The sequence below is a fragment of the Stegostoma tigrinum genome, chromosome 37 (genome assembly GCF_030684315.1).
Source record: "Stegostoma tigrinum isolate sSteTig4 chromosome 37, sSteTig4.hap1, whole genome shotgun sequence".
NCBI classification, from domain to species: domain Eukaryota; kingdom Metazoa; phylum Chordata; class Chondrichthyes; order Orectolobiformes; family Stegostomatidae; genus Stegostoma; species Stegostoma tigrinum.
Window position 1 is genome coordinate 19,535,286 of NC_081390.1, and position 25,210 is coordinate 19,560,495.

Below are 25,210 nucleotides of genomic sequence, written 5' to 3' on the forward strand. Positions count from 1 at the left end.
TCGTTTCGTCACCATTCTAGGTAACATCATCAGTGAGCCTCCGGTGAAGCGCTGGTGTTATGTCCTGCTTTCTATTTATCTGGTTAGGTTTCCTTGGGTTGGTGATACCATTTCCTGCATTGGTGATGTCATTTCCTGTTCTTTTCTCAGAGGATGGTAGATTGGCTCCTAATCAATGTGTTTGTTGATGGCGTTCCGGTTGGAATGCCATGCTTCTAGGAGTTCTCGTGTGGGTCTCTGTTTGGCTTGTCCTAGGATGGATGTGTTGTCCCAATCAAAGCAAACTCCAAACAGACAGTCACCCAAAGGTGGACTAGAGCCCGGGTCCCTGGTGCTATGAGGCAGCAGTGCTAACCACTGAGCCATTGTGCTGAATCTGATCTTTCTCTGTGGTTCAATAACCCTTGGTGTGGCTCACTGGCAAATCATTGGTTGATAACACTGCTATGAAAGACTGTGAGATGCATTACGACAGTACAGACACTACAACAATGTAAGTTGCCCTGTAGGGGGAGTGAACTCAACTCTCTCATAAATACAATTCCTATCAGCGAGTTTTGAGAAGATTTGTAGCTCAGGTTCAGGTTCTGGATGTGAGTTTGCTCGCTGAGCTGGAAGGTTCGTTTTCAGTCGTTTCGTCACTTTTTTTTTTATTTGAAAAAATATACTTTATTTATGGAATGTACAAAAAATAAAACATTTATACACCTACCCGGTCATGCAAGCCACTCCGGGTTACCCAGGGGGTACGTACACCAACTAAAGGAAAAAAAAAACAAAACAGAGAAAAAAAAAGAGCAAAGAAACCGCCCCGGCAGTCGTCACCCCGCACAGTCCCAGTTGGCCCCCTTACCAGTTGGGGAAGGCGCCAGCTGGGCCCAGTTACCGGATAGGATTCTTTTCCCTTTTCTGGACGAGGGGGCTCATACGGTGGTCTTTCCCCACCGCGCCTTGGCGGCGGCTGCCCCAAGCTTTAGCACGTCCCTCAGCACGTAGTCCTGGACCTTGGAGTGTCCAAGTCTGCAACACTCGGTCGGGGTCAGTTCTTTCAGCTGGCAGACCAGCAAGTTGCGGGCAGACCAAAGAGCGTCTTTCACCGCATTGATGGTCCTCCAGGCGCAGTTGATGTTGGTCTCCGTGTGCGTCCCGGGAAACAGCCCGTAGAGCACGGAGCTGCTCGGGACGAACCTCGACAAATACCACTGCATCTCCCTCCAGACCTCCTGCGCATAGGCACACTCCAGAAGGAGGTGATCAACAGTCTCGTCCCCCCCGCAGCCACCTCGAGGGCAGCGTGCGGTGGCGCAGAGATTCCGGGCATGCATAAAGGATCTCACTGGCAGAGCCCCTCTGACCGCCAGCCAAGCAATGTCCTTGTGCTTGTTTGAAAGTTCTGGCGATGAGGCATTCTGCCAAACGACTTTGGCAGTCTGCGTGGGGAACCACACGACGGGATCCACCCTCTCCTTTCCCCAAAGGGTCCTGAGGATACTACGTGCTGACCACTGCCTGACGGCCTTGTGGTCAAAGGTGTTTCCTTTCAAAAATTTCTCCACGAAGGACAGGTGGTACGGAACGGTCCAACTACTCGGAGCGTTCTTTGGCAACGAGGCCAGGCCCATCCTTCGCAACACCGGGGACAGGTAGAACCTCAGTAAGTAGTGACACTTGGTGTTTGCGTACTGAGGATCTACGCACAGCTTGATGCAGCCACACACAAAGGTAGCCGTCAGGGCGAGGGTGGCGTTCGGTACGCCCTTTCCCCCATTTCCCAGGTCTTTGTACATGGTATCTCTGCGGACCCGGTCCATCCTCGACCCCCAAATGAAGTGGAAGATGGCCCGGGTGACCGCAGCGGCGCAGGTCCAGGGAATAGGCCAGGCCTGTGCCATATACAACAGTACCGAAAGCCCCTCGCACCTGACAACCAGGTTCTTACCCGCGATGGAGAGGGACCGGAGCGTCCACCTGCCCAGCTTCTGCTTAAATTTGGCAATACGCTCCTCCCAAGTCTTAGTGCATGCCCCAGCTCCACCAAACCAAACACCCAGCACCTTCAGGTAGTCTGTCCTGACGGCGAAGGGGATGAAGGAGCGGTCGTCCCAGTTCCCGAAGAACATGACCTCGCTCTTACCCCTATTGACTTTGGCACCCGAGGCCAGTTCAAACTGGCCACAGATGTCCAATAGTCTACTCACCGACCGACGATCGGTGCAGAAGACGGCGACATCATCCATGTACAGGGAGGTCTTGACCTGAAGGCCTCCGCTGCCTGGGATAGTCATGCCCTTCAGGCTCACGTCCTTCCTGATGGAGGCGGCGAAGGGCTCCACACAGCACACGAACAAGGCAGGAGAGAGCGGGCAGCCCTGCCTGACTTCAGATCTAACAGGAAAACTGTCTGATTCCCACCCGTTGATCGAGACTGCGCTAACGATGTTGGCGTAGAGCAGCCGGATCCAATTGCGGATGCCCTCCCCGAACCCCAATTTGGAGAGGACGTCCCTCATGTAAGCATGAGAGACCCTGTCGAAGGCCTTCTCCTGGTCCAGGCTGACGAGGCAGGTGTCCACCCGCCTGTCCTATACGTAGGCGATCGTATCCCTGATGAGCGCGAGGCTCTCAGCGATCTTCCTGCCCGGCACAGCACAGGTTTGGTCAGGGTGAATCACTGACTCCAGGACAGACCTGACCCGGTTGGCAATGACCTTGGCCAGGATTTTGTAGTCCACGTTCAAAAGTGAAATGGGACGCCAATTCTTAATTTCTTCCCTCTCCCCCTTCCTCTTGTAAATGAGGGTGATGATGCCCTTCCTCATGGACTTGCACATTTCCCCTGCCTGAAGCGCACTATCATACACCTCCAGCAGGTCCTGGCCGACCAGGCCCCACAGAGCAGAATACAGCTCGACCGGTAAGCCGTCACTTCCGGGAGTCCTATTCCTCTGCAAGGACTTGAGGGCTCTGGCCAGCTCGTCCAGGGATATCGGCCGGTCCAGCCACTCCCTCGTGCCGTCGTCTAAGACCTCCGTGATAGACGACAGGAACGACTTGGAGGCCGTGCTGTCCGTGGGCTTCATGTCATACAGTCCAGCATAGAAGGATCTGCTGATCCTCAAAATGTCGGGCCGAGACGACGTCACTGAGCCAACGTCTCCCTTCAGCCGGCTAAGCACAGAGCTCTCTTTGTGCACCTTCTGAAAGAAGAAACGCGAGCACGTCTCGTCCTGCTCCACGGAGCGGATCCTGGACCGGAAGGTTATCCTGGAGGCCTCCGCGGCGAAGAGTGAGGCTTGCTGGCCCCTCACCTCGCGGAGGTCCTCCGTGACATCGACCCCCATCAACTGCAGAAGGAGCAGGTTCTGCACCCTTTTCTGGAGCCGCGACAGCTTTCCCCGCCTCTCTCTTGCCTTCTGAACACCCTTGAGGACAAAGAACCTCTTGATGTTCTCCTTCACCGTCTCCCACCACTCGCCTGGAGACTCAAAGAGGGGTTTCACGGTTCTCCAACCGGCATACTCCCTCTTAAGCTCCTGGACGTTCTCTGGGGTCAACAGAGACGTGTTGAGCTTCCATGTCCCCTTGCCGGCCGGCTGGTCGTCCTGTAAGTGACAGTCGGCCAACAGGAGGCAGTGGTCAGAGAAGAACACCGGCTCGACACCGGTGGATCTGACTGAGAACGTCCGTGACACAAACAGGAAGTCTATCCTTGAGCGGATAGACCCGTCTGGCCGTGACCAGGTGTACCTCTGCTGCGCTCCGTCTGCAGGGGTGCTGAAGACGTCGAGCAGCTTCGCGTCCTTCACCGTGCCCATCAGGAATCTGGACGTGACGTCCAGTTGAATCCCCCCACCCGCTGTCCCCACGCCGGATCTTCCATCTGCATCAATGATGCAGTTGAAGTCTCCGCCTAGGATGACCGGCCTGGACGTAGCCAGCAGGGGTGGAAGCCGCTGCAGGACGGCCAACCGCTCACTCCGTACCACTGGGGCGTACACGTTGATCAGCCTCAGGGGAGCATTCCTGTAGGTCATGTCAGCCACTAGGAGGCGCCCCCCCACCACCTCCTGAACTTGAGAGATGGTGAAGTTGTGCCCCCGCAGCAGAATAGCCAGACCCGAGGAGCGACAGTCGTTACCCCCCGACCAGATCGAAGGCCCACAGGTCCAGGCACCGGACCATTTCCCATACCTGCCGAGGTGCGGTATCCCGCACTCCTGCAGAAACAGGAGGTCCGCCTTGATGGTGGTCAGGTAGGCCAACGTGGACACACCTCTCGCGGTGGACTTGACGCTGCGCACATTAATGCTCGCAACTCGTACCCCCATTGTGGGCAGTGACCGCAGTACCCTCCCCAAGTCCAAGGTCCAGACCCTCCATCTGTCCCGTCATGCCCATTGCCCGGGTTAACTGCTGGACGCTCTCTGGGCTCAGGAAACCGTCCGTGCTGCCTTCCGGGTGGCATCCCCTCGTCAGGGGTGCGGAGGCAGGAGGGTCCGGCTCCGGGTCAGGCTGGGGACGTGCTGTTTCCTCCTTCCCGCCTGGAAGTTCCGAGGGGGCCCTCCAGTGCTCCAACGGCACTTGACTGGGTGTCGGAGGGAGCCTCAGGATGCCTCCCGTCACCTGGAAGCGGGGTGCTGCTTTCCTTCCCCCTCGAGACCTTTAACTTCTGCTTCGGGTGGGCCCTCTCCGAATCCTCCTCGTCAGAGGAGCTCTTATAGCCCCCCTGTAGCTGCCTCTTCCCGCCTGATTGTTGCGGTTCCTGGGCCCGTCGACGCACCTTCCTCCTCGCTTTCCGGACTGTTGTCCACTCCCCTGGGTCGCCTGTCGCCGCCTCCATTGGCTCCGGGTTGTCGGGGGGGATCGGAGCCTGCAGGGGTGCTTTGCTGGCCTTGGGCCCATCCTGCAGGGCTGGGCCCTCCTGCACGGCCTGGCCCTCCTGCACATTAGTGGGGTCCTTGCTGGGCCCTGGTGCCTTCCTCTCCTCCGGGGAGGCTGGCCCCGCATTTCCCCTGCCGGCGACCTGGGCGTAGGTGGTACCCCGCCGCGGGCATGCCCTACAGAAGTGGCCCGCTTCCCCGCAAAGGTTGCAGCTTCTCTCTCGTGGGCAATCCTTTGCAAGGTGTCCCTCCTCCCTGCAGATGGTGGCTTTGCAGTCGGCCGCCACGTGACCTGACCTACCACAGGCATGGCAGACTTTAGGTTGCCCTGCATAGGTCAGGTAGCCCTTCCTCCCGCCGATCGCGAAGCTGGACGGTGGGTGTGCGACATTCCGGTCTGCGCCCATCCTCAGCGTCACCTTGACCTGCCTCTTACTCGTCCAGATGCCAAAGGGGTCCACGATGTCAGTTAGGTCCCCTTCCACCTTCACATACCTTCCGAGGAAGGTCAGGACATCAACTGCTGGCACATGCGGGTTGTACATGTGTACAGTCACCATACGGCTCCTCTGTGCTGGCATCACAAACAGCGGGACAGCGGTCAACACAGAGAGGGGGCCCCCACCTCCTTTCTCCTTGAAAACCTCCAGGAAGCGCTCGCAAAGCTTGGCACTCCGGAAGGTCACATCGTAAAAACCTCCTCCGGGGAAATCCTGCAGGCAGTAAATGTCCGCAGCAGCGAACCCGCAACAGTCCAACAGGACCCTCTTCACGAAGAAGGTGCGGTCCACAGGTGCACCTTTATCCACCTTCTTTACAGAAACACGGATGGTGTTCCGGACCCCCTGACCTGGGGCACGAGCACTTGCTGCAGCCATCGTTGCAGGTTGGCTGCTCTCCTGAACCAGTGTTCGGCCGAAGCCAGCATTAAGATCCACTGGTTGCAACGGTGCACAGCCAACCCGACGTCCTCCTTTCACCTCCAAGACAGCACTCTCGTCCTCTCGGTCCACAAGAGAGTGGGTCTTTATTGTGTTCGAGATGTAAGCTGGTTCACTGAGCTGTAAGGTTTGTTCCCAGATGTTTTGTCACCATTCTAGGTAACATCATCAGTGAGCCTCCGACGAAGCGCTGGTGTTATGTCCTGCTTTCTATTTATCTGGTTAGGTTTCCTTGGGTTGCTGATGTCATTTCCTACATTGGTTATGTCATTTCCTGTTCTTTTTCTCAGAGGATGGTAGATTGCTGAGGAATATTTCTCTTTTATTCCTCAGCAATAAACCCAAACAAACAGACAAAACGGGCTCAGAAACCATAACCACTCTCCCCTACATCAAAGACATTTCCGAAATGACTGCCAGACTACTCGGACCTCTTGGCATCAGGGTAGCCCACAAACCCACCAACACACTAAAACAGCAGCTAATGAACTTCAAAGACCCTGTACAGACAACAAATAAAACGAACGTCATCTACAAAATACCTTGTAAGAACTGTGACAAACACTACATTGGACAAACAGGCAGAAAGCTAGCCACCAGGATACATGAACATCAACTAGCCACAAAACGACATGACCCACTGTCACTCGTATCCTTACATACAGATGAGGAAGGACACCACTTTGATTGGGACAACACATCCATCCTAGGACAAGCCAAACAGAGACATGCACGAGAATTCCTAGAAGCATGGCATTCCAACCGGAACTCCATCAACAAACACATTGATTTGGAGCCAATCTACCATCCCCTGAGAAAAAGAACAGGAAATGACATCACCGATGCAGGAAATGACATCACCTACCCAAGGAAACCTAACCAGATCAATAGAAAGCGGGACATAACACCAGCGCTTCGTCGGAGGCTCACTGATGATGTTACCTAGAATGGTGACGAAACGTCTGAAAACGAACCTTCCAGCTCAGCGAGCAAACTCACATCCAGAACCATTCCTACCCTCAGGTGACTGTAATCCTTAAACTATACATCGTACTCAGTACAAATCATCATTTTCCTCTTATTAAGAGGTTACAGATGCTGTTTTGTCCTATTTCTCAGAATACAATACCATCATTGCGATGTTAAAATAACCTTTTCTGTTTTTGCAAACTATTTTTCCTTTTCTACCTCGGGCACTATACTGGCTTGGACTCTGTCCGACACTTATAAAAAGGGATACATTCCACGCTGCTCCATCGGATGCCCATTACTGGGAACCACGACAGATATATTTTCAACCTGAACAGTTCCTTTCAAATGCTAAGCCGGGAATGTGGGAAAGCATAAAATGAAACATTAGGGCAATTCCGAAACCTGCCGGGAAAAGCGACACCTATAAATTAGCTTCTCCAGAAATAAAAGCCCAACAGCCGAGTGAGCTGCTAATGGATTATTCAGAGCTTGTTTACCAGGCGGCAAAGGGAAAAGGGAAGGACTGCTAAAAAATAAAACATCAAAGCAGAACAAGGAACTGCGGATGCTGGAAACCTGAAACAATAACATAAAGTGCTGGAGAAACTCAGCAGGTCTGTAGAGAGAGAAACAGAGTTAATGTTTCGAGTCCAGTGACCCTTGGTCAGAATAGGAATATTTAGGATTTGTTTTCCTCCACTATCCCACATTCTGCAATTATAGAATAAAGCAAAATTCGACCAAAGGAGCAACAACTTCAAACATAACAGCGACAACAAAAACCATGGGGCTGGTTGGGAAATGCCAGTTAGAAAGCAAACATTATTCCTGCTCAGGGCTGAAGGGCATTTAACAAGATAGACCATCTTTTGATCTTCAAAGGAAGTGTCCATAAAATGGAAGGACAAACCGTAGCAATTGAAGGGAATCTCCAGCCCAACTCCCAGAATTATTTGTCTGCTCGCAGAACACCTTCCAAGAACCTATTAATTTTTTAAAAATGGATTTTACGCCCAGCCTTTGCGGGGAGGAGGTGGGGTGGAGAAGTATTTCCCCCCATGTACAGGCCAGATTACATCATCATCAGATGGCTTGTTAATACCGGCTGGGAGTACACAGGAAGTCAGAAATGTCAACATGGACAATTCTTTGTTTAAGAATTAGAGTTCATAAAAATAGATTCCTGGCTTCACAATGTAGCCTTGCTGTGTGATAAGGGAAACAATAGACACTTAAATCACAAGCTGACTTCTGAATCGCAGGGCCATCTGGAATGAATAGCCAGAGTGAGGCTAACTGTCAAACAGCCAGCATGGACATGCAGGGCCCAATGGCCTCCTTCCATGTTTTTTGGATGCTATGATTCTACGTGAGGTGGGGGAGAAAAAGAACAAGATATGGGACTTGATTCCTGATGTAAAATACTGATGATAGTAAAAGTCATGTAACCTTTATGATTTTTGATGTAGAAAACAGTGGCTCAGTGGTCAGCACTGCTGCCTCACAGCGCCAGGGACTTAGGTTTAATTCCAGCCTCGGGCAACTGTCTGTGTGGAGTTTGCACATTCTCCAAGTCTGCATGGGTTTCCTCCAGATGCTCTGGTTTTCTCCCACAGTCCAAAAATGTGCAGGTTAGGGTGGACTGGCCATGATAAATTTCCCACAGTGTCCAGGGATGTACAGGCTAACTAGATTAGCGTGGGAAATGTAGGGTTATAGGGGACAGGGGCGGATCTAAGTTGGATGCTCTTCGGGGTGTCAGTGTGGACTTGATGGGCCAAATGCCCTTTAGTGCATTGTCGGTATTCTATGAAAGTAAAAGTTGGAAGCAATTCACTCTGTGAGCAAGTTATGGGACGGTGAATATTGACTATTACGTTATTTGAAATGTTGTGTCAAAAGCTTCCAATCAGCTTCATGTATTACTTATTTTGTTCAGGCAGAGGACAGGGTCCTACGGAAAAAGTATCACCGTCCTTAATTCACTTAGGCCACAATCACTCACAAGATCACAAGAAATAGGAACATAAGTAAACCATACAGCCCATCAAGACCACTCTGTCCTTCAATATGATCATGGCAGATCCTGGGCTTCAACTCCACTCGAATAGTTTCCAACAACCTTCATGTAAAGTTTGGCATCTTTCACGACCCTCGAATATTGCAAAGCACATCTCCAGGTGAAATGAGGTCACTGCTGTAACATAGAGCAGCCGACCTGCATGCAACTAGCTCCCACAACCATCAATGAGAATCATCATCACATTTGGAATTTTCCAATAAAAAGGGCAGCATTTTTAGCTTGGATTCTGCGAGCCATATGTATCTGTGAGTCTTCAAACAAGTACAGTAAGTAGGTGTAAAATATTCTATTGCACTGTTTTAAAAGAAACATTTGTTCTCAAGGATCCCTGTGCAATATTAATCTGCAAAACCACTACTGTAGGAGTGTAGCTATTGTGGATTATTATAGTAGGGCACTTTGCAAATGGCTTTAGAAGTACAATCAGAATGGTCTATTTAAGAAGTATGTTACTGATATTACTGTTAACCTGCATGCTAATAGTCATCATGTTTTACTGTGGCACAAATCCATTCACCTTCTGGGTCCTGACAAAAGCATTTGCCCGAAACATTGACTTACTTGATCCTCGGATGCTGTCTGACCTGCTGTGCTTTTCCACTCTCACACCTACAGACTTTGACTTCCAGATTCTGCAGTCCTTCTTGTCTCCAACCTACTCATCTTCCCACATCAATGGTTCCACCTTTGCTAAATGAATGGTTGCTAGGAGACCCTGAAAGACCAGTCAAGGGTAAATGGTTTCCCTTCCATACCTCCCCACAAAGAGAATGCTGACTTCAAGAATTTGCCATTTTACCAGTAAAAATAATTTGCATTTATATAGCAACTTTAGCACTGTAAATAAAACCTGCTACGACATGGTGAGTAGATGTCAAGGCTCCCCTCTTTGTTCCAGTGTCCTCTCAGTTGGTCACAACAACTTTATTTTTCCCTTTTTAGCATGTAGCTCTCACAGTTCAATTACAATCAGTTAACCAGACCAGAAATTGCAACACATCCCTCACACCCCACCACCGCCTCAACCGCCCAAAGAGGATCCCCCTCGTTCTCACACACCACCCCACCAACCTCCGGATACAACGCATCATCCTCCGACACTTCTGCCATCTACAATCCGACCCCACCACCCAAGACATTTTTCCATCCCCACCCTTGTCTGCTTTCCGGAGAGACCACTCTCTCCGTGACTCACTTGTTCGCTCCACACTGCCCTCCAACCCACCACACCCGGCACCTTCCCCTGCAACCACAGGAAATGCTACAGCTGCCCTCACACCTCCTCCCTCACCCCCATCCCAGGCCCCAACATGACTTTCCATATTATGCAGAGGTTCACCTGCACATCTGCCAATGTGGGATACTGCATCCATTGTACCCGGTGTGGCTTCCTCTACATTGGGGAAACCAAGCGGAGGCTTGGGGACCGCTTTGCAGAACACCTCCGCTCGGTTCGCAATAAACAACTGCACCTCCCAGTCGCAAACCATTTCCACTCCCCCTCCCATTCTTTAGATGACATGTCCATCATGGGCCTCCTGCAGTGCCACGATGATGCCACCCGAAGGCTGCAGGAACAGCAACTCATATTCCGTTTGGGAACCCTGCAGCCCAATGGTATCATTGTGGGCTACACCAGCTTCAAAATCTCCCCTTCCCCCACCGCATCTCAAAACCAGCACAGTTCGTCCCCTACCCCCACTGCACCACACAACCAGCCCAGCTCTTCCCCTCCATCCACTGCATCCCAAAACCAGTCCAACCTGTCTCTGCTTCCCGAACCTGTTCTTCCTCCCACCCATCCCCTCCTCCCACCCGAAGCCACACCTCCATCTCCTACCTACTAACCTCATCCCACCTCCTTGACCTGTCCGTCTTCCCTGGACTGACCTATCCCCTCCCCACCTGCTCACCTATACTCTCCTCTCCACCTATCTTCTTTTCTCTCCATCTTTGGTCCGCCTCCCCCTCTCTCCCTATTTATTCCAGAACCCTCACCCCATCCCCATCTTTGATGAAGGGTCTAGGCCCGAAACGTCAGCTTTTGTGCTCCTGGGATGCTGCTGGGCCTGCTGTGTTCATCCAGCCTCACATTTTGTTGTCCAGCAATTGAGGTGATCTGAGTTCAAAGTTTTCTTGAGTGAAAGAGAGTGCTATTTTATTACCGCTTACCCTGAAAGAAATATTGAAACTCAACATAAACACCAGACAAAATGAGCTTACAAAGAAGGGGAGGGCCGGGATAGGAACATGAAGTTTAGTGAAGTTACAGATATTTAGAAAGAAAAGACCTCAGTCTAACTATTTAGCTGCCGTCCTGGTACTTTCACATGGCAAATATTGCAGATCTTGAGTTCTCAGTGAGAGATAATTTTTCCAAGTCACTTTTTTTAAAATCAGTCATGAGATGATGGCATCTCTGCCCCATCCCAGAGGAAAGTTAAGAGTCAACCACATTGCTGTGGGTCTGAAGTCACATGTAGGCCAGACCAGGTAAGGATGGCAGTTTCCCTCCCTAAAGGACATTAGTGAACTAGATGGGTTTTTCAACAAATACATTTATGGTCATGATTAGACCATCATGGTAAGATTTGAACCCAGATGCCCAGAGCATTACCTGGCTCTCTGGGCTAACAATCCAGTGATAATACCACTAAGGCGTCATCCGCCTACTGAAACTGGTTAATGCAATTGAGTGAGAAAGGAAGGGAGAGACGAGCTTCCAGTAGCCTTACTGCCACTAGCTTATGTTGCTTTCTCTACACTTTTACTCAGAGGCTGCTTTTGATATATAGTTTGTAGATTCTGATGACTTCATCATTGTTTAATTTTAATTTGAAATATCGTAGGCAACCATTCGCTTCTCAATACGTGCAGCTCTCATGCCTGTGTGAGTGTAAATTTCTTGATGCCTCTACAAATTTCACTGCCCCTCAATTAATGTGGTATTTCTGAGGCAGTCAGTTTTATTTATTTCATGTGGGATGTCTAGGATTATCAGCTATTTTAATTCAGCCTTTTTAAAACCATTTTTAGCCCATGAAATTCCCTGGTTTTAAAGTAAAATAAATTAAATATTCCCACTACAATCATAACAAAAGGAAATTCCTGTGTTAACATCGCAACTTTCATGACCACTTGACACTCCAACGTGCCTTGCTGTACAGCTAATTGAATAGCCTTATACTGTAGAAAACACAGCAGCCAACTTGCACTCAGAAAATTTCCATAAACTGAAATTTGATAATGACTAAATAATCTGTTTTGCAATGCAGTTTGAAGTATAGCTCCTTTGTATTTTCCCTGGGATCTACAACATTCACCCGAGATATCTGCAAGAACCAAGTTTTACAAGTCATCTGAAAGACAGCGTCTCTAACAATGCACCTCTCCTTCACTGGTGCTGTGGAATCTCAGCTTCATCCTATGTGCCTGTAACCTGCTTATGGGAAGGTAGAATTGCGACTTGAGTCACAAATGACATCCAAAACCCCTGCTTCACAGGAATGTGACAAAAATTAATGTGGCCCTGAGACTCATACGGAGATATTCTGCTTGGTGACCCTAATCCTGAATGAAGAGATGGATTTCAGGGAGCATCCTCAAGCATATCATTTAGTTTCCAGTGGGATGTCTCAATATTTGAGTACAAACTTGATCTCTATTCTGGCAGCTCATTTTTGCTCAAGTAGGCAGCACAGTCTTTTTATTTTAATCAAACTGTTTATTTTATGAATACAAGTATAAATGAATGACATTCTGGGGACAATCCCTTGGGTCACATGGATTACTGAACATACTAAAAGATGCGACAATGCGATGCTAATTTCACTCATGTTGCCTTGATACACAAAGCACATAACAGTCAACAGTTTCCAATTACTTACTTGCCCTAGGAAGTGTAATCCCACAGGAAAATGAGATTGCAGCATGTTAATAAGAGCAAGTCAGAAATTTGATGTGGTACTAATAGATGCAAAACTGCAAAAATTAGCTCATCTCATTTGCTTTTGAAAGGGCAGTGATGACTTTTACTGCTTTTCTTATCCAATGAACTCTGTGTTTAATGCAGTAGAGTTGTACATAAAATTCTAGGTTTTCAAGTACCTCCAGCGGCACATTTTGGCTTTCATAGCATTATCAAAGGAATTGCTAAGATCGAACCAGATTAATTTCTCCATAAAAATTGCAAACTGTTGTGATTAATATCTGGCCATTACACAGGTAATATATCGACACTTCAATTACAGAACACTCCGCTTTCTAAGATGCTGACTCATGCTCAGTTGCAAAAGGACTGAATTTACATTTATATAGCAGTTTTCATGACCTCAGAATGTCATAGAGTACTTCACAGCCAACTGAAAACCAGCCACTGTTGTAGAAAATAAGCCAGCTAACCTGTGCTCAAAAGCTCCGACAAACAGCATTGCGAAAATGATAGCTAAGTTGTTTTTGTTATAATGGTTAGGCAATGAAAATTTGACATGATACACTGCTGAATCTTGAAAGGGCGCATTGTGATTTTTTTCATGCACATCTGAGAAGGCAAACAACACCTCAGTTCAACATCAGCTGTGAAGTCTCAACTCTGACAGTCCAACACCCTCTCAGTATTGCACTGTAATGCTATTCAATCCCTGCACTGAACCTACAATCTTCAGATTCAGGAGTGCTACCAGCACAATTGCAAAGACCAATAGGCATCAGAACCCTTTGGACATCACAGCTGAAGACCCATCTGTGAGCCAAGCCATTGAGGGCTAGGAATCTGTTTAACAGCATGCCGAATGGGGAGATGGCAGGGTCACATTCTAACTTAATTCTGCACTTATCTGTGTCATACTGAAAAATAAACCTGTCTTGTAGGGGTCACAAATGGTGAATAAGAACAGACGCTTTAAATAATTATATTCTACCTGGGTCAAAAATTCCTCTTCTACTTTTGCTAACTGCTTGGTTAGTTCAGTTAGATTATCTCAGCCCAGCTAAGTATTTATGCTGGTACCATTGTGGGTCTGTAAAACTCAGCATTACACCATTATCAAAGAGATATTACTGACAAAATCAATTTCACTAAATGTCCCAACAAATTTTAATGACCTGAAGATCCTAGTGAAGCCAAGTCTGTTTACAATTTACGTTCAAGGTACACACACTCGTTAAAGACAGTTAGACACGTTTTCACTGAAATTTCTACTCAACACTGAAATGGAAAACCAGGCTTTACATTGAAATAAGGAGGGATTCGGTGCTATAAGGGCAGATACAAGGCAGTCGAAGTGGGATTTACAGAGGTGGACAGTGGTAGTCTCTGCCAGTGGAGAGAATATGGTGCTGCATGGTCAGCTTACAGTTGAGTAGGACAGTAAGATTTTTGTAAGAACCAAAAGAACTGCAGATGCTATAAATCAGGAACAAAAACAGAATTTGCTGGAAAAGCTCAGCAGGACTGGCAGCATCTGCGAAGAATCTGTGTTAACATTTGGGTCCGGTGATCCTTCATCAGAATTTTTCTGCTTGACATCCATTTCCTTCCATCCTAATGCCATTTTTTATGGGGAGGGGCGTTGAGTTTGTAATTTAGCCATGTTGCTGTATTAAAGATGAACCAGAAATGCAAATTATGATTTATGCAATTTATTTATAATGTGCTTGAATTACAATTATCAATTGCTAAAATTAGAGTAAATGGAAAAGATGTCACCCAGACTGTAAATCAATTTCAGATGTCAATTGGAACATTGAGCAGAAATGAAATGTTCACATTCTTGCAGGAGAAAGGAAGTAATCTTGAATGCACTGAATCAAACTGAAGTAATTATCCTTTTAAATCAAAATAGGGATGCATCATCATAGGTTCTTCACAGCTTCGACACTTTTGGAAGTAATTGTGAAAGTCATTTTATACTTTGCTGTTTCAATTATATTCTTGACAACCACAAGTATCATTAAAAGCTCAGATAATTCTACAGTATGATTGCAACATGGAGAGATTGGCTGTGTGGTATTTTACCCAAGAAGTGGCATTGCTGTCCATGTAACCTACCTTCTTATGAAGGAACTACACAACAGCTAAATGTCAAGCATCTCCCATTTTTGGTATGAAATAGCAAATATGAAGTTAACAATGACTAAGGTAATGGTATATCCATGGGTATATTTCAGACCATTCGTTAACCCTACATACTGGCCAGGCTGTGAAATATTAGTAATGTCACTGTACTTGTCATCCATGTAGACCAAAACTAAAACTATGGGGGACATGGTTCAAATCCTACCAATGCAACATGCTGGAATTTTAATTTAATTAATTAATTTAATTAATTTGGTATTAAAAGCTAGGTTCAGTAATGATGATTATGAGAATAGAATTCATTGTTGTAAAAATATATCTAGTTTACTAATATTCTTTGTATAAGGAAATCCGTCCTGTAACCTTTTGTTTGACTTTAGACCGACATCAATGTATTGTCTTTCAATTATCCTTGAAAAGGTTGAGTGGGGCAATTAAGGACAGGCAACAAACATATTGATGCCCACACCTCAGCATCAAATACAAGAAAATGTTGTGAATGTCAACATGATGTGCATAGGTGTCTTGACAGAGTACAAGTCTTCTTCTCATTATTGTCCCTCATCATCTTCTCTTTGCAATCGTCTTTTGATGCTCTGTACCCTCTGGTCATGTATTTGCTTCTATCTTGATTTTCCCTTTTCCCTTGCATCCCAATTTCTCCCTTGATTAATCTCATTCTAATCATTTGGTTCTCCTGGAGGTTTAGCCTCTGTCTGATCTTGCTTCATCTCCCCCTTATTCCTTGCTGGTACAACTAGACTCATCCCTCTCCCCTACCCTTGTAACCCTGCATTTCCCTTTGGTAATTGAAACATCTCTGGACCCATGGGTAATTTAGCATGGCCAATTCACATAACTTGTATATATTTAGACTGTGGGATGAAGGGACCAGATTTAGGACTGAATTGAGAAGGAACTTCTTCATCCAGAGGGTTGTTAATCTATGGAATTCCTCGCCCAGTGAAGTAGTTGACGCTACTTCAGTAAAAGTTTTTAAAGCTAAGGTAGACTTTTTTTGAACAATAAAGGAATTAAGGGATACGGTGAGAATGCGGGGAAGTGGATCTGAGTCCACGACTAGATCTGCCATGATCTTATTGAATGGCGGAGCAGGCTCGAATGGCCTATTCCTGCTCCTAGTTCTTATGAAAGTGAAGCATCTGGTGGAAGCCCACACAGTCATAGGCAGAATGTGCAAACAGTCACCCAAGGATGGAATTGAACCCATGTCACTGGGTGCTGTGAGGCAGCCGTGCTAACTGCTGAGCCACAGTGCCACCTTAGGCTTAAGGAAACTTAAGGTGGGCTTTAGAAAACTTTAACTCCTAAGCTGGAAGCACTGATATCTTCTTCTTGGAGCTATCATACACTTGAGATTCAATGGACTGATCTTCAAGTACCTTCTTCAGGATTAACCTTTGGTTTGGGACAATCACTAAATTCTTACTCCATGGGAGCCTAATTTTGCGGGATTCTTCCCTTCTCAGTAGAACATCTCTACATGACGATGCCTATATAACAATCTTTATCCAAGAACTTCGCAGGCCACTGCCCAAAACAAAGTAATACTGAACATAGAAGATAACAAAGTGTGGAGCTGGATGAACACAGCAGGCCAAGCAGCATCTCAGGAGCATAAAAGCTGACATTTCAGGCCTAGACCCTTCATCAGAGAGGGGGCTGGGGAGAGGGTTCTGGAATAAATAGGGAGACAGGGGGATGCGGACTGAAGATGGAGAGTAAAGAAGATAGGTGGACAGGAGAGTATAGGTGGGGAGGTAGGGAGGGGATAGTTCAGTCCAGGGAAGACAGACAGGTCAAGGAGGTGGGATGAGGTTAGTGGGTAGGAAATGGAGGTGCGGCTTGGTGTGGGAGGAAGGGATGGGTGAGAGGAAGAACAAGTTAGGGAGGCAGAGACAGGCTGGGCTGGTTTTGGGATGCACTGGGGGGAAGGGATGAGGTGGGCTGGTTGTGTGATGCAGTGGGGGGAGGGGACGAACTGGGCTGGTTGTGGGATGCGGTGGGGGAAGGGGAGATTTTGAAGATGGTGAAGTCCACATTGATACCATTGGGCTGCAGGGTTCCCAAGCGGAATATGAGTTGCTGTTCCTGCAACCTTCGGGTGGCATCATTGTGGCACTGCAGGAGGCCCATGATGGACGTGTCATCTGAAGAATGGGACGGGGAGTTAAAATGGTTTGCGACTGGGAGGTGCAGTTGTTTGTTGCGAACCGAGCAGAGGTGTTCTGCAAAGCGGTCCCCAAGCCTCCGCTTGGTTTCCCCAATGTAGAGGAAGCCACACTGGGTGCAATGGATATAGTATACCACATTGGCAGATGTGCAGGTGAACCTCTGCGTAATATGGAAAGCCATCTTGGGGCCTGGGATGGGGGTGAGGGAGGTGGTGTGGGGGCAAGTCTTGCACTTTCTGTGGTTGCAGGGGAAGGTGCCGGGTGTGGTGGGGTTGGAGGGCAGTGTGGAGCGAACAAAGGATCCTGCGGTTGCAGGGGAAGGTGCCGGGTGTATCTCTATCTCTCTCTAAGCTTTGTGTGCTTCCTCTCACCTTAAAATTAACAATAATCTAGAAATTACTAACAAACCTTAAAGTACAATGGTTTATCTAACTGTGTCATAAAACATCATCGAGTAAAACAAAAATCCATCGGCAATGCCACATCACAAACTGTTCCAAAAGAAATCTCCATGGCTACCGAAATCCAAGTTAATTAATACCTTTAGACACATAGAAACCCATATGTTACTAACTCAAAATTCAAAACCTAAAGTTAAATGATATCCAAACCATATATTAATCAGACAGTTGAAATCACAAATATGATAGGAAAAAGAAGACACATGCAGGCACCTTCAACATCATTGAAAGAAGATGAGTTGAATAGCCAATCTCCCCCTTTCCGGCAATTTCTGTTTTTGTTTCTCTCCCTTTTCCTATTTGATGATTGGAAATAAACTTAAATCTGGCTCTATCGCAATGCAAAATGATCACGTGGCACATCCCAGAGGTGTCAGCCCGCAATGTCTCCTTTGGGGAATTTATATTAAGCTTTAAGGCTTCAATTACAAGCTGTCTGTATTGAATCCCTTCTGTCCTCTCAAGATATCACAATGAATTTAATTTAATGAAGACACTCCTCCTCCTGAAGGTATGATGATTGCAACATTCAGTTTTAAAATTTTAAATTGAGATAAGTATTAAAATAGAACCAAAATGTATGAAGTAAAATGAAACTAGGTCATTAAAGGGAGGTGTAGATGCTAACAAGTTAAAGTATGTCGAGCGTAATCATCAGTGACGCTGCTGGGCGACCCTGGGTGTTACTGACATAATTATTTGTCACCACTATTCATGCCACTTCATTAATATGAACATCACTTGTTTATTCTGCACCCAAGAATAAAATATTCAAATTCCTTGGACATGTCACTACCTTCCGATCTGTACCATCTTTCCCCAAATCATTTGAATCAAGTTCCCAACACACCACGGTACAAAATAGCTCCTGCCAAAGCCACAAATGACATCCTGTGTGATTCTGACAAAGGTAAACTATCTTGCTTATTGCAAACTTTGACATGGTTGACCATATTATCTTCCTCCAATGCCTCTCCATTGTTGTCAAGCTGGTCAGGACTGCTGTCCCCAGCTTCTGTTCTTATCTATTCTATTCAGTAGTAGCTGGAGGAGTACATGCAATGAACTCCTCTTCCTTGTCCTTTATCATGTAGCACTAGTGCCCCCTAAAAATCTGTTTTTAGGCCTCTTTGATTTCTCATCAACATGCTGTTCTTTGACAAACTCATCTGAAGTATCAAAGCAATGTCCACATGAACTCCGATGACTCCAAGCTTGATCTCACCACCATCTCTAGATCATAACACTGCTTACTTGTCCAACCTCACCTCATACTTGAGCCCAAACTGAGATTCAGACCACATACCAATGCCTGCCCATTACCACCTCTGTAACATTGCACACCTCTGCTTCAGCTCATTTGCTAATGACACCATCATTCATGCCTTTGGTCACGTGTAGACTTGACTATTCCAGTGCTTCTGTCAGGGCTCTTGCATTCCATCTTCAGTAACATTGTAACTACCTTGTGCCTGTGTCCCAACTCATATACAGTCTCATTCACCCTCCCTCCCAGCACTTGCTGACCTACATTGACAATGGTTCTATTTTCAAATTTTCTTTCTCATTTCCAAATCCCTACATCGCCATGACCCTCTCTATTTTTGTAACATCTTCTAACCACACAACCCTCCATGTTTATCTCATTATTGGCTCTTCAGCATCCCTAACTTTAATTCTTCTATAATTGCCAGACATGCCTTTGACTGGCAATATCTTAAGCTCTCCCGAAATCTTGCTACCTTGCTTTACTCCTTTAAACCATTTCCAAAAACTTTTCTCATCATCTGTTTAAGTATGTTTTTCTGAGGTTTGTGTCAAATGCTGACTGGCAATCAGTAACATGGTCCTGTGAATCACAGTGGCACGTTGTGCTCCATTAAAGATGCTACAGAAATACAAGTTGTTGTTGTATCATCAAAAATAAACATTTCTGCTTTAAAATAAATGAATTCCAATTTTGTATCGGGGCGGGGGGGGGGGCTTCCTTAACTGAAGGTTATGCAGCCCGCTTTCAAAAAAAATGAGAGATCATCCCTGTATCCGGGAAAATACTTATCCCTCAACCAACATCTAAAATACAGATAAACAAAAAAACTGCAAATGCTGGACAGCCGAAATTAAAACAGAAAGTGCTGGAGGAATTCAGCATCTGTTGGGAGAAAGAAGTGGAGTTAATGCTTTTGAATCCAAAGAATCTTCTTTGTTGTTCCTCCAGCTCCTTGGGGTTTATCTCAAAATCAGGTTCTGCTTGTGAGGGCTTGCTGTTCACAAACTGGCTGATGTATTTCCAACACTTCTAAAATGCACCACTGGCTGTGGGGCATCCGGTGGTTATGAACAGTTCTGTATAAGTGCAAGTTTGTTTTCTGTAATAGAAAAGTACTGGATGGTAAGTTGAAAGTAAATGGAACGCAACATTGCAACGGGGTGAGCTGCTGTCAGCGGCTTTGGAGTTTCCAACTATGCAGAAAGCCCCAGGTTCTGACACATGCATTTCTGACCCTCGTCAAACTGGATAGTTAGCTCTTCTGCCACATCTCATGAAACCGGTCTGCTTTATTTTCAGCTCACAAGACATCGAGGAGGATGGTAGTGGCCAGAAATTTCCCATTTCCTCCTTTGGGATTTTGGGTCGTGCAGAGGTCATGCCCTGACGAAACGGGCAATGTGTGATGGAGGAAGGCGCTGCATTGATGCAGACATGACGTGCTGGTGAGGTCGACATCTGACACCCATTTCCAGTTATCCTTAAGAGCACACGTTCTTGAATCCCACTGCCACAATACTGTTAGGTAGGGAGCTCAATTATTTTTGGTCGGTATTGTATTACGTACAGCATCCAATTTGTAATAGGGCCATAAAGACTATACGAAGGGAAGGTGTTTCACTGCCTGGGGAGTCTAGAACCAGGGATCACAGTCTAAGACACGGAGTACGCCATTTCAGGTTGAGATGAGAAAACATTTCGTCACTCAGAGGGTGGTCGACTTGTGAAATTCACTACCACAGAAGGTTGGGTCATTGATTTGGGAGAAAGAGATGGATATATTTTAAAAACTATTAAAGACATCAAGGAGCACGGAGAGAAAGCGGAAACGTGGCTTTGAGATCCGAGGACCAGCTGTGATCTGCTGGAGTCAGAGATAACACAGCGTGGAGCTGGAGGAGCACCACAGCCCGAGTAATGTCGGAGGGGTAGGACAGCTGACGTTTCGGGTCGGGACCCTTTGTCAGGAATTTACTTCATTTTCTGAAAAAAAAGGTCCCGACCCGAAACGTCAGCTTTCCTGCCTCTCTGACATTGCCTGGGCTGCTGTGCAATCAGCTATGGTCATATTGCATGGCTTTGAAGGCTGGAAGGGCCGAATGGCCTCCGCCGGGTCATAACTACCTTACGATGTCCCAATGAGTTTGACAGATGGCTTTACAAACTGCAACATCAGCGAGATAACCGACCATCATTCGTTGGGTCTAGGACATGAAGAAAGCTTCCCCACTCTTTAACTGCAGCGGTACGTCCTTGAGAGGTCAGACAGATTTCTGAATGGGTAGACAGCGGCGGCCAGGCGTGCAGCACTCCCCCGGGGACCATCAGCCGAGACTGAGAGCCGGAGCTGGGAATTTCCACGTACCCAGCTTCGGAGCCAGCAGGCCCGGCTTCCCTTATAGGAAGAGGAGGGGGGCTGACAAGACAGAGATAGACATGGAAACCTGCCCAAGGCAGGACGGGGAGAAAAAGTCAACAGCAAAAAAAATTGGTGTTTGAGATAAACGCCCCCCACCCCAGGCTGCCTGTGCTTCTTCGTTCTTGACAACTTTATTGGTGAAAGACCAGAGGCTCCCAAGCCCGAGGAAAATTGCTCATTTTTTCCCCTCCTTTTGGTATTTAAGGACAGCTCTTCGTGTCGCTGCTCCTTGGGTGAGCGAACCCCTTCCCCAACTTAGCGCAAGGCGGGTTATAGGTTGTTTCAAACCGGGAGAGACACAGGGACAGAAATAGACCCGGTACTGTTTCAAACGGGGAGAGAGAGAAAAAAACAGACCCAGTGCTGTTTCAAACCGGGAGAGAGAGAGAAAACAGACCCAGTGCTGTTTCAAACCGGGAGAGAGAGAGAAAACAGACCCACGATAGGAGCAAATTACTAGAGATGCTAGAATCTGAAAACAAAATAAAATGCTGGAGGTCACATCTATGGACACTGCCTAACCCGGTACAGCATTTTTTTTTTGTTTTCAAGACTGACCCATCACGTAGCTGGCCCTCCTGAGCTCTGACTGTATCACCTCCTGCAGCATTCTGATACATATCCGTGAGCTTTCAATCCGGACCCGATCACCAGCAGCTGGGGAAAAGGGGGGGGGGGGTGTTGAGGAGGGAAGAGACCAAACAAGCTGCAAATACCACTACCTCACACGCAACTCTCATATGATCAGATCCTGCAGTCGAAACTTTCAGCAATCCACTGTTTTTTTGCCTTCAGGTTCCCCTGCTTTCACTGGGTGAAAAATCCACCCTCACACAGCATGCCCCCATTGCGTCCTCCCTGCCTTGTGTTTCGGAATGGTTGGCTCCACGTCTGGGTTCAATGTAGCAATTCTCCGGCCATGGCGTCTTTCTGAGCCCGGCTTAGGGAGGAGGCGGTGTTTTGCTGGCTTTTAATGCAACAGAGATCAGCTTCGGGCACAGCGCAGAAACAGTAGCTTCGGTGGTCTGAACAAACCCCTTCCCTGTCTTCCACTGCTGCTGAATGAGAGCTACAAGGCGAGGGTAGGTACGCTGAAACGCCGGCGAAAGAGAAAAGTTAACGAGCTAAAATGCTCCTGTTGAACTGGCTTCTCTCTTTCTCTCTCGCACTGGGTTACTGTATCAGCCAGGCCCGGGTTACATTGTAGCATCGACGGATATTGTATCCACTCAAGATTGACTTTAACTCGAGTTTACAAAACAGTCTTGAGTCGGTGCTTCTCAAGTTTTTTTTAAGAAGTAGAATTTGGGTCTGCAGCTGAGCTCAGCACATATTGGGGAAGGGGATTTTTGAGAAAATCATGTCTAACTTTTTGAATCATCTCAGGCTGCTGTGTGAAGTGTCTTATGTTGGTCAGACTAGCGGCATTTTGTCGCTTGCAGATTTCAAAGAGGGTTGCTGTCCTCTTACGTTCAGGGTGTAATTGAAGCAATGAGAGCCTTGTAAGTTTCACCCTGGCTCCTCTGGTCCTTCGCAGTAAAACAAGTCACAATTTTACCTGAAAGGCATCGTCACCGCACCCCCCCCCCCCCACAAGCGTCAATAACAAAGCTGTTTTTCGGGAACCGCGAGTGTATGTTGTGCCTTCGGGGAGTGGGGGGGTTGGTTGTGGAGAATGGTGATGGGGGAAAGACACCTCTTCCCCCTCTCTCAGCCTTCATCAACTCCCCCCACCACACACACCATTTTAACCTCTTCCCCCTGCTGAAGGGGCATTGGAAGTTGAGAGGGTGGTATTTATAACTGACCCACAGAATCAGCATCTTGATATCAGGGCAGCTGTAAATTTGAACGACTTCGTCAAAAAGAGAGATCACCAACTGCAACTGTCCGCCACTTCATGTATCTCCTTGGGGTGCCTGCCCTTGGTTTTTTTTGGGCGGAATAAGTTGATCGCAGGACTTGAGAAGACACGAACTAGGGGTTTTCCGTTCTTGTTTGAAGGCAGAACCCGTCAGCATTCACGCTGTATTTTAAAGCCTTTCTTAAAAAAAAAGGAATGTGCATTAATAGATGTCAGAGCTGTGGAGATTGCTGATGCAATTTCTAATGCTGATTGTGGTTATGTCTAGTATCACGGTTACGTTGCAGTGGTCAGATTACATAAAATACGATTAAGTAACTAGTATAAAGTCGAAAAGGAATTTGGTAATCTGTTCGGGGCACAACTTCTTTCGTTCACTGCAAGAGGCACGAAAAACTGTTTCATACTTTAAGATTTCAGCTGGAAATTATTAGATGCGTGCGAAAAGCATCTTGCGTTTTCCCGAGGCTTCCTGAAGTGAGGGAGTAGAATCCTTTTTTTAATGCAAAGCAAGATTTTTGTATTTAAGTAGCGCCTTTCACAACTTCGGGATGTTCCAAAATGTTTCACGATCAACTACTTTTTAAACTGGAGTCACTGTTGTAAACTTGGTAGCCAGTCTGTGCACAGCAAGCTCCCACAGCAATGTTATAAAGTCCAACAGTGATGTTGGTTCTGGATTACTTTAAGCCATGATTCAAGCAAAAACTGAAAGAATTGGCATGAGGATGAATTTGCAATTAAAGCATGCAATGGTGGCTGAAAAATTGTTTGATTTATTGATGTCACATGCTCCGAAATACAGTGAAAAGTTCTGTTTTGCATGCAGTACAGGCAGATCACACCATACAAAGTGCATAAGGGTAATAGAACAGAGTGAGGATCGCAATGTTATGGCTGCAGAGAAGGTGCATAAGGAGCAAAATCAATATTTATATTTAAAGTTTGAGAGGTCTATTCAGAAGTCTGATAATAGGGGAAAGGCTGTTCTTGAATCTGTTGGTGCATTTTAAAGCATTTGTACCTTCTGCCTGATGTAAGAGTTTGGAAGAGATTATAACCAGGTTGGGAGGTGACTTTGATTATGTTAGCTGCCCTCCAGAAATTTAGATGAAGTCAGTGGTTGGAGGGTTGGTTTGCATGGTGGACTGGGCTGTGTTCACAACTCTAGTTTCTTGCCTTCCTGAACAGAGAAGTGAAAAGTATTGTTTTGTGTGCTAACCAGAGGAAATCATACCTTGTATAAATACATCAGGGTAATAGAACATAATGCAGAATATAGCGTTACAGAGAAAGATCAACTCTAACATATGACATCCTTCTGTCCTTGCAGTTTGAGTACATGATTAAAACTGAAGACCTGCAAATGCTGGAGATCTGAAATCAAAGCAGAAACGGCTGGAAAAACTCAGCAGGTCTGGCAGAATCTGTGGAGACTGTAAAACAAATTTTGTTTTGTTTCAGAAGAAGAATCAATTGGACTCAGCATGAATTCTGTTCCTCTCTCTGTAGGTGCTGCCAGATCTGCTGAGTTTCTCTAGCAATTTCTGTTTTTATTTGTTTCAAATATTGAAGCAAATGGGATGCGTGAGTTTATGTTCTGAAAGAAAACAGATATGTACACGAAAAATCTGCAGGAGAACTAGCAGGTCTGGTAGCATCTATAGAGAGAGAACATACTTAACAGAAATTCTGAAGAAGGGTCACTGAACATGAAATGCTAACTCTGTTTCTCTCTCCAAAGATGCTGCCAGACCTGCTGAGTTTCTCCAGCAATTTCTGTTTTTATTTGTTTCAGAATTTCAGCATCTGAAGTTTTGTTTAGTTTATTGCTTCACTATTTGTTTTTACGTAATGCTTCTGAAAATTGGAGATGACATTTGAGGGTACCATGTCAATATAATATTCTCCGTGATGTTTCTAGTTGGATTGATTCTATCTGTTGGTAAAGTTGATAGATTGAAGACGCAGTTAATTAATAGACTGTGTAGGTCTATTAACTGTAGTAACTTGCATGCAATAGTACCCACAGCACCTGCAGCTGGTGTG

At 46.6% G+C, this 25,210-nt stretch overlaps 1 long non-coding RNA gene across 1 annotated transcript in view; it reads left to right on the plus strand.

Annotated features, from left to right (window-relative positions):
- Positions 1 to 22,186: 22,186 nt before the first annotated feature.
- Positions 22,187 to 25,210, plus strand: part of LOC132206362 (uncharacterized) — a 339,788-nt gene continuing 336,764 nt past the window's right edge. Inside the window, exon 1 of the long non-coding RNA XR_009443002.1 lies at positions 22,187 to 22,379. This is a non-coding gene — a long non-coding RNA (uncharacterized LOC132206362). The remainder of the gene's footprint in view (positions 22,380 to 25,210) is intronic.